This window comes from Mus pahari, chromosome 12 (assembly GCF_900095145.1).
Source record: "Mus pahari chromosome 12, PAHARI_EIJ_v1.1, whole genome shotgun sequence".
NCBI classification, from domain to species: Eukaryota; Metazoa; Chordata; class Mammalia; order Rodentia; family Muridae; genus Mus; species Mus pahari.
Window position 1 is genome coordinate 29,659,068 of NC_034601.1, and position 10,588 is coordinate 29,669,655.

General features: G+C 48.2%; 1 protein-coding gene across 2 annotated transcripts in view; it reads left to right on the top strand.

Moving 5' to 3' along the window:
- Positions 1-238: 238 nt before the first annotated feature.
- Ropn1 (rhophilin associated tail protein 1) overlaps positions 239-10,588 on the top strand; it is a 34,429-nt gene continuing 24,079 nt past the window's right edge. Inside the window, exon 1 of one of the 2 annotated variants that reach the window (XM_029544727.1) lies at positions 239-304. The gene's annotated coding sequence lies outside the window, so the exon portion shown is untranslated. Of the gene's footprint in view, positions 305-7,363; positions 7,429-10,588 lie in introns of those variants that run through there. The other variant, XM_021209818.1, reaches the window with a different exon arrangement.

Genomic DNA, 10,588 nt, shown 5'->3' on the forward strand with positions numbered 1-10,588 from the left:
GGGGAGGAAAAGGACCATGCTCAGAAAACTGTTGCACTGGATGTGAGTTGTGAATGCAGATGGGAAAAGCTAAAGGCTTAGCTCAGAGTAGAGCAGAGGGGCCGGCAGGAAAAGGAAACGCTCCAAACTCTATTATGGACAGGGAGGGAGGTTGGGTGACGTTTTAGTGTGTCATGGGCTAACAAGATAATAGATCCTTAATGGCACACTGGAATTGTCTGAGGCTGGCCTGAGGACAGATTATGCATCTTCTTCTGGGACACTGGACACGGGACTGAGATCTGAAGGAGGAGGTGAGGCCAAGGTACAGTCTTGAATAATCTATACAGCGACGGCTGGAAAAACCTCTCTGCACATGAGGAAAGGCTAGGAGCTCTTACAGAGGGAAGGTATAGAATGCCGAAGAGGGTGTTTCAGTTTATTTTCTTCTTTCTCTGCTTTTCCTGGGGTGGGGGAGGGAGTGTTGTGCATATTTAGAAGATGAATAATGTGAGATAGAAATAGAAGGTCTGGAGGCAGGAAACGCAGGCAGCTTCTGAAGGATGGCAGTGGCTGAAGTCCAGCTCCTGCCCCACTTGCTAAGCCATATGCTGAGGCTATGCCTTGTCCAGTGTAAGTAAAGGTGATACAGAGCCCAGGGCTGTTCTTTAGAGAAGCAGCTCAACTGCAAAGAAATACAAAGAGCCACATCTGTATCCTGCATCTCACTGTGGTAGTTAGCACACGTATGCGCACACACACATGCACACGTTCATGCACAGACAGACAAGTTTCAGGTCCGTAAGCAGATTCTGATTAGGTGGCTCTCTTCACTCTGATTTTCCTAAGTCGTTCTAGAAGGGTCTCAAGAAAAGGCTGCCCAAGGAGATACGAAAAAGAAAGGGCCATCCAAGAACAATCATGGTGGCTGTGTTTGTTGTCTTGAGGGTCCTGGTTCTCTGGAGAAAGATAACGGATCTCTTCTTGTCATCCTACCATGAGGCATGCTATGTTATAGGCAGAATTCTCAGACCCCTGTCACAGTTCCTCCAGCTGTGGCACATGTTCAACCACACTGCCATCCATTTGAGTGTGGCGGTACTCAGGAACAAACTGGAACATCACTCCCGTGATTAAGTTTATGTGCCGGAAGGGAGCTTACAAATGTGATTAAGGTCCCTAATCAGTTGACTTTGAGTTAGCCAAAAGGAAGATCATTCCAGTGGGCCTGACTTAATCATGTGAGCCTTTTCAAAGGCAAGAAGAAACGGAACAGGCTTCTGATGGACCGGGACAAAAACCACCCAGGTTGTGACTTCTGTGAGACAACCATGTCCCTAAGATCTGAGGGTGGCTTCCAGAACTAAGACGACTCTCTCATCGCTGTCTGGCAAGAAAACTGGTCTATAGACACAAGAAACGAAATTCTGCCAACAGCCATTGAGCAGGAAGAGGACCGGAGGTCTCAAATTAAGATCACAGACACCTGGTACTTGGAAGGCAGTCTGGGAAGAGTCTTAGGGTCCGTAGCCTTTCCCTAGACTCCTGCACCTTAGGAACAGAGCTGACAAATCTGGGCTGTTTTAAATTGCTAAACTTGGAAAAGAACATGAATGTTTCTTAACTGGCGTTAATGTACACAGGGTGCATCAGCTCTGAGAAGACAGATGGATGTCCTCCATGTAAGGGTCCAAGAATCGCCGAAGAATGATACCCCAGACTCAAATAGTATGCGAAAGCAAAGAGTGTCTATTTGGCTGAATTTGCTGCATGCAGGGGTCTCTCCATTTTGGAATGGAGACCCCTAGTGAACTCGCAGGCCCAGTTTCTATTGCCAGTTGGTGGAATTCCAGGGAGGGGTGTATGCCCTTTTAACTTGGTTGGTTAGCTCTCTCTCTAGAGGTCTGCCTGATTCTACAATTGGTTAGGCTCTGGAGACCTCCCAGGGGTTGCTTACTCATTCTACCTACCTAGTTTTACTTCAGGTCAGTTGACAAGGTGTCCTTGGATTGGCTGCCCAGGGCTGTGGTTGACTGACCATGGGTTCCTGATCCAGGTTCTCATTTCTGAGAAACAGAAACTTAGGCCAAGTCTCTCAAACCATCAGTTTGCAGCCTGCCATGAACTCAGCCTGGCTCTGGGAGCTCAGTCCTCGCATCCCTTGTCTGATTTTGTAACTTAATCAAATCATTGATTTGTCAGTTCTTTTTTCCAAGCTCCAAGTCAATGGGCAAGGGGTCAACTGGGATTTAAGAATCATAAGTTATTGCTAAAACTCGGGACTTTTTGACTTAGCATCTCCGTCTGTAAGGCCAGGTGATGGATGTCAATTTGGCACTTATCACAAGTGGGCTAGACCTGACCAAGATCCTGACTGGGACTCAGCCATCATCAGCTCCATCTCAGCCTCATGGTGACACAATCCCTCTCCCATCTTCCTACGAGATAATACATGCTAGACCTGAAAAAGGTGAGCCGTGGGTGGACTGTACAGGAGCAGGGACCTCTCTGAGCGTGTGGCTACCGTGTTGATAGATATAATGCAGCTATGATGGTAGCATGGAGACCAGTAGGCCTCCTCTCTTTGGTCATTTCTGGGATGGGTAAAGCTTTAGTTCCTCAGGCCAGTGAATGAGACCAGCTGAACAAACACTGGACTATATCAATTTCCAGGATATCTGTTTGGAAAGAAGGAGATGGGTGAAATGGTAGAGGAAAGGGGGGGAAAGGAGAGTCAGAGATGAAGGTAATTGAAGGTTGACTTTTGGATGCAGGTTGAGGAGCTGAGGAACTAGCCGTGTGGAGATCTGAAGAGGTTGTGCTCCTAGCAGTGGACGTGGAAGTGTATTTCCAAGGCAGGGATGAACCTCACCTTTCTGAGAAGCAGCACGGCCAGGGTGGCCGAGGGCAGTTGAGAAGAGAGAACCAGGTGGGCGTGGGGAGGCTAAAGGCTCTGTGGGTCACTTAGACATTTACTCTGGGTAAAGTAAGAGACACTGTGGGGACAGGAGTGACATCAGTCATCAGTGTTCAAAGGACCGTGCTAGAAGCCACAGAGGAGCAAGGACAGAAACAGGGACTTGGTCTAGGAAGCCACTGTGGTAGTACCGACGAGGCTCGGTTTCCTCAGACAAGGGTGCTGGAGGCGGCGTGCTCAGGGTGGGGGTGCAAATGAATTGGAATATGAGCTATGAGAGAATAGCATTCAGAGGTGAAGCCATGAGCCTGAACCTGAACCACTAGATGGGGGGGGGGGCAGCTGCCACAGCTGGGGTGGAAAGGCCTGAAGGAGCTGGCTTAGAGAGGATGTGGGACTGAGGTTCAGACTCATGAAGTCAGGAAAGGGGATCAGGCATTGGCGGGCTCCAGAAGACCATTGGAGGCTCTGATGAGGACCTTAAGGAGGGGCTTGGGCTGGAGACCTAACATGAGACTCAGGGAGATCGAGATCGTCTTAGTTTAATATGAGGGTCAAGAGACCCAGAAGGTGCCGTTTGGATGCAGGGGTGAAGTTGAAACCCTAAGTCAAGGGGATACAGAAGAGCCTGGAGAGAGCAACCCAGAAGAGCTTTGCAGTACAGAAGGGCAGAGACATGGGGATGAGAATGGAGGGAAATAGAGTAAGAGAAATCAGACCATGCAGACTGCCAAGGATGGTCTAGCAGAAGAGGGAAAATAAATGGTGACAGAAAGGTACAGTTAACCCTCAAGGCTCCAAAAGAGTAAAGGGGATGGGTATAACCTATTTGACCGGTTTACTTTTATACAGTTACCAAACCCAGACACTAGTGTGGATGCCAAGAAATGCATGCTGAAAGGAGCCAGATGTGGCTGTCTCCTGAGAGGTCCTGCTAGAGCCTTACAAATAGAGAGGCAGATGTCAACAGCCAACCATTGGACTGAGCTCGGGGTCAGTGCGCTCAGAGGAGTTAGAGAAAGGACTGAAGGAGTTGAAGGGGTTTGTAACCCCATAGGAAGAACAACCATATCAACCAAGCAGAATCCCCAGAGCTCCCAGGGACTGAGCCATCAACAAAGGAGCACACATGGCTCCAGCTGCATATGTAGCAGAGGATAGCCTTGTCATGCATCAATGGAAGGAGAGGTCCTTGGTCCTATGAAGGCTGGATAGATGCCCCAGTGTAGGGGAATCGAGGGCAGGGAGGCGGGAGTGGGTGGGTGGGTGAGTGGAGGAACACCCTCATAGAAGCAGGGGCGGGAGGATGTGATAGGGTGTTTCCAGGAAATGTAAATGTAAATAAAGAAAATATCCAATTTTTAAAAAAAGGTTTAATATGTGACACATCTAAAAGTCCACATGGATTCTGAAATCTCGTGAGCACCCATGAATGCACCACCCACTCCAAGGCTGTCCCAGCAATCATGGTTCCTCTGCTAGCTCTGCCTCTCTTAAAGTAAAGCTGCTTCCCTGAGCTTTGTCCTCACTAGGTTCTTGTAGCTGGACTCTTTGTTATGCACGTTTTGATGGACAGAGAGCCACCTCTCAACCTCACCTCCTGCAGAGACAGCAGACCACTTCGGACAGCACTTTGAGATTCCTCTCTTACATCCCTCTCTCACCTGGCACACTAAAATTCAATTTTTATCATATCCCATCACCAGGTGGCTACCGCTTCATCTGATATGCCCCCTTCTGCATGAAAAATCATGACTCACTGCCTGTATTCTTCACGCTGAAGAAAGAAACCAGTACATCTTCATGTATGCACATACACATGCACAGTCACCTGCCAATCTCTGGTCTTCCCCAGTCCCACCCATGCTGCTAGTAGGGGTGGGGTGGGGAAGGCCATGACAATAACTAATGGTCCCTCCACCAAGGCCCTGGGAAGGCAGGAGGTAGCCAGTGATTGATTTCTTTCATCACTAGATCTTGCCTGTGGGTGAGTGTCTCCCCAGATCATCCAGGTACCGGCAAGCACCTGCAGGATTTTGACAAATAACAGCAAGACCGTTCCTTTGCAAGTGGATGGCAGCAGGCTGTGAGAAGCCCTCTGCATACAGAAACTCAACCCCCCACTTGCTCGGTGAGGCTTGAAATTGCTTTAAGGAGAGACAAAGGCTTTCATCCCACAGCGACAGAAACCTTTGAAGGCCCTGGGTGAAGGGATTCATTGATCCTGGCTAATGTGCATTACTGTATAAACGGACTGGAAGACTGGATGGTTATGTCCAGACCCTTAAAGATGGATCTGGAGTGACAAAGGGGGTAGCAGACCACAGTGAGTCTTTGCTTGTCTCTAAAAAAAAAAAATTAAGCATCACGAAACCAAAAAGACCCGGAGTTGGGTTTGGACCCGCTGCCAGGGATCTAGCCATATGCCAGTCGCCTTCAGCTTTGAGTCTGATACTTATTCTCTGAGGGTGAAAGCTCCCTTCAGAGCTCCTCTGAGCCTTCACTGCCTTCGTGTGCACAAGCTCCCGTCACATGACAGTGCTCCGCAGGGCGAGTACCCAGATATCCCTTCTTGCTCTGGGTTCCCAAGCATTCTGGACTCTGCTCTGATATACTCTAGCACCATCCCCTTCTTAGTCTGATGGAGGTTAGAAGGGAGGAATCTGGATCTAGCCTGGATCTATCCCTAGCTAATCCTCATCTTGGGCTTAGTGCTCGGGTCCTCTTATCTGAATGTGGCAGTAAAGGCAGCCCTAAGGACAAACTGAGTCAGAACCTGAAGTGCACTCACATATGCCCTGCCTCAAGCAAGAAGAGCACTGCAGTGTTTCGCTGTGCCCCAACCCACCCCCAGGGCTTCCCCTCACCTGCTATCTCTGCTCCTTAGTCCTAAACCTAGGGCTTCACATCTGCCCAGGACCCCAACGCCCACGCAAGTTTGATAGGCTCCCACCCACCACCACCCATCCCCAGGCCTTTCGCTTCCTCCCTCCCTCCAACTCTGGGTGCTGGGGAGTCTGTGACATCACATAGTGTCCTTGCTCCCTGGTGGGCAGGCAGTGGAGTTGCCCAGCAAGGCGGCTAGCTAACAAAGCCCCAGGTGGTGCTTGCTGCTGCTTTGGCCCCGCCCTAATAGGTCCTTCTGCTCTCCCCCCACCAAGGGTCCAGGCGCTGGAGCTCTTCCCTCACCTCCCGCCTGATACCAGGCGCGAGGAGTCGCCTGAAGCCAGACAGCCCCTTTGGAGGGCAAACTGAGGTACGGTACTCCGGAGGGGAAGTGGAAGGGGGTGGTGAACAGCCCTGGCCATGCTACGGCTTCGTGGGACTCACCTAGATTCCTTACCATCCCTTGCCCACAGAACCTGGGAAGAGCCCGCAGAGATCTTTAAATGAGGGAGTATTGCTTTCTGGCCAAATTGTGTGGGTTTTTTTTTTTTTTTTCCTAGAACTACGATTTTATTGTCTTTTAATACTGTGCACTGTGGCTTGGAAGGAATGGGATCTGGTGAGGCCCCTCTGTTTTTCCAGTTGTAAAATGGGCATAAGAGCACATTTGGAAGGACCATTGCGGGTACTAAGAGGTATGACTGACACATTATAAACTGGACTGCTTGTTCATTTTTACCAGTGTCTACTAAACTCTGAGTTCCAGGCACTAGTCTGGTACTGGAATTCTATCCTGAGCAAAACACTGACCAAGCCTAACCTGGGGTTTAGAGGGGGTAGAGAAGAAATACATGTAGTCAAAAGAATCGAAATAATCATGTCAACTTTATTCTAAATTTCTCTGAAAGGGCGTAGTGGGTGTGGCTTGGAGGTGGGGGGGGGGGAGAATTAAGCTAAGAGGAAAGAATCAGACTGTAAAGTAGGAAGGGCATCCCAAGCCAGTGTAACTGCAGGTCCCAAGCCCTACCACTTTCTACTTCAAACCAGAGCAAGGATGTACAGGGGCTTGGTCCTGAGTCCCGAGAGTTGTTCCTAGGAACAACTCTGAGATGATGGTGTGTGGAGCCTTTCATTTCCATGACTGAACCCTTAGACCACACCAACAAAACCAAATGAAATTCCAGAAATGAGACCATGGGAGATACTTCATTGACCTATATTCTTTAACACTTAGCAAGTATGGGTTGGCTCGCCATTCTCTGCTGGAAGGCTTAAAGGTTTCACTTAGACATATATTGGATTGTAAGGACTGGGGGGTGGGCCCTGGGATGTAAAATGGAAGAGAGCCTGTCCAAACCAAGAGCTTGAAGAATGGAAAAGCACTTTACAGGATGTTGGGATAGTACAACAGTCAGACAGAGTGGATGGTCTCCCCTACTTTAAAAAAACGAACGTGAGTAGGTGAGGTCATACCGCTCAAAGGCTGAGAATTTGCACCCAAGAATCTAAGATGCCAAAGAATCTAAGATTCCAAAGCTTTGTGATCTAAGAGTGTATGGAACTCCTGCGAGTGAGTAAGAGACAGTAAGTAAGTGGAAGGGAATCTGGCCTGACCTTCTCCTGCTGTGTTGGACATTTCTGCAAAGGTAAAGCTGCTACCCACGGAGTCACTCCTGACTCCCCTCACTCTCCTCCCCTACCTCCTACCGAAGTCTGTATATCCAATTTCCCAAATGTCTATTCCCCAGTCCCTCCCTACTTTCTTGAGACATGAAGCTCCCCAGTTGTGCCCAAGGAACTCCTCTGCCCAAGGCTCTCAGGCTCTCCTCTGCAGGCTTCCCTGCCTGAAGCCCCACTCCGCTCTCTTTAGTTCACTCCTGAAGCTATTGACCAGTGTGTTTCAGTGTCCAATGAACAGAAACAGTACACGTAGTTTTAACAAAGAAGGTTCAACATGAAATGTTTCTTTTAAGAAAAATGAAGTATGAAGGGATCACAAATACAAAGAGCAGCGTTGAGCCGGACCACTCCAGGAAAAGACCGACCCCAGAGCTTGTTGTACAGGGTTGTGGCCACAGTTGACTGGAGGGCAGGGATGCCACCCAGACAGAACTGACTGCCTGGGATACCAGAGAGTCTGCTTGCTAGGAGGTGACTCCGTAGCAGCACTCAGCTCCAGAGCTTCCCAAGAAGGCGCCAGGTGCATTAGTTAGTTTTCCACCATGATAATGAAGAGCCTGAGGTAATTACATTATAGAGAGAAAAGACTTATTTTGGTGGTTCTGAGATCAAGTGGCCCCATTAAACTTGTCTTTTGGCAATAGGAACACATCACTGAAAAAAATGGAAAATTGGGGGCTAGAGAAATGGCTCAGGGGTTAGGAACACTGATTGTTTTTCCAGAGGTCCTGAGTTCAATTCCCAGCAACCACATAGTGGCTCACAACCATCTGTAATGGGATCTGGTGTGTCTGAAGACAGCAATAGTGTACTTATATATAAAATTAATAAATTTTTAAAAAATGGAAAATTGTGGCAGATCAAACCACTCATCCCCTGAGCCAGGCAGCAAAGAGAAAAGGAAGGCTCTGAGATCCTGTGGTCTGCTGGGGGCATGCTCCTGATAACCCAGGAATCTCCCATTGCACTGCACCTCTTTACAGTTCAGTCGCCTCTCAGTAGCATCCCCTGGGGACCAAGTCTTTAACGCACAGACTTTGATAATTACCAAACCATTGAACAAACAAACAAAATGGCCAGTTGTGGACACCACAGACATTCACTGTAGCAGGAAGACATTCAAGAGAGGACACAGAGCAGGAAACAGGAGACGCTGTGCTACAGGGTCCAGAGCTGGGGACACTTAAGGTTTTAGGAGTCCAGCAAGGAGACCACATCTGAACCATCAAGAAAAATGACTGCCTCCTCCCATGTCCCTCTCCAGTGCTATGTGCACACAACGTTTAACATGAGACAGCTTACCGGTACATGGGTTACAGGGGGAAATACTGAAAGACCTACTTCTGTTTCTTTTCCTGGCTTTGGAATTGAGAAGCAATGGTTTGACGGTTAGTGTATCAAGCCACCAGCAGAGTCAGAAGTGTGGCCCTGAGACATAAATCATCTGGCTCTCTATTTCCTTCAAGGTACAAAGCCTTTAGAGGAGCTTTCATATTCAGATCTCGATCAACAGATCCAGCTTTAGACCCAACTGTTCCCTTTCATCTACCTTAGCACCACGATTACAGTTACTGAATTCACTTGATTCTAAAACCTCCACAATGTTTGTCTTCTTGGCCCAGTGAAATCCCTCTTCCCTCACACAGTGAACATGCTCAGTGAATAACTGCCCCCTGCCTAGGGCTGTTCTGGCAGATGGGAGCACAGCAATAAGTATTCTAGGCTTCCCTGCATCTCAGTTAAAATATCATCACCAGTCTTTGGGAATTATCTTCTAACCGACTCCCACTCCTTTGTTCTGTCTAGAATGGGCTCCTTGACATTTTCCATACCCTATTTTAATCACCGATCTTCCTCTCAATTCCTTACACTAGTTTTTAAATTCAATGTGTCTGACTTAATTTTTTTTTTCTGTATCCCCAGTGCTTAGTCTAATACCAAGAAAACACACAAAGTTTAGTTGGGTTGGTGGTTTTCCCAGGATATGATCATTAACACTATGCCCAGATCTAGAATCCTGTTCTACCAGCCAAGAGTACTTCTTCATTAGAACACCTGCCACTGGGGTGTTATGCTTCACCTTGCCGCGAAGGGCAGTAGCTGTGTGAGTTATGCTAGAAAAGAACAGTGCAATGCTAAAAATACGGAGAATGGTGATGGAAACAGGAGAGAAACGTAGCCCTGGTCTTGTATTGAAAGCTATTTTGCCTTCACCCGAGAGCCTTGGTTCTGCTACTTCATCTCTGAGTCAAGATTGCTACAGGTATAGCAGAAGTGGGGAGAACACATAAGCTGGGACAGGGATGGTGTGAAGTGTTTTTATAGTTCACTGAAATGATAAAGAATACGTCCATCATCGTCTCAGAAAAGACAAGGCAAAGGTGACCCCAAATATGGACATCAAATTCCCAAATCTGGGGACCACATTAGACAACTTTAGGAAGCATGTGACAGCCTATGGACAAGCTAAACAGCGCTGGCCATGGGGGGGGGGGCGTGATGTGACACAGAGGAACCTTTTGAAACAGTGTTATGGCTAAGATTGCATAGGTTGAAAGAGGTACCTGTCCAGTTAGTGTGCAACCTATGGCTTCTGGGAGGTGGTACTACCAAGTTTGGTAACCTGAGCCCCTCCTCCCCCCCCCCAAAAAAAAATCTATTAAATCAGGATGAGGTCAAGTGAGCCTGCGCTTGACAATGAATTCTGCCCAGCATAACATGTCAGGCTTCAATAATATAAAGTTGGGGAAGTACACAAATAGGATAAATGGTAGAAAGTTTAAAAAAACGTGTCTTCTTTAGGCAAGGCCTCACAGTGGAACCCCAGCTGTCCTTAGACTCCTGAGCAATCCCCAGTGGTGGGATTGCAGGCATTGTCCCACCACAGCAGGATTTAGTTTGTGGAGATCTTGAAAGCCACATGGGAAAAGTGCTAAAGACCCACGGGAGGCCTTCTACAGTGGCTTAGGAAGTCGATCTGAGCCCAGCGTGGTGGTGCACGCCTTTAATCCCAGCAGTTGGGAGGTAGAAGGAGGTGAATCTCTGAGTTCGAGGCCAGCCTGGTCTACAGAGTGAGTTCCAGGACAGCCAGGGCTATACAGAGAAACCCTGTCTTGAAAAAAAAAA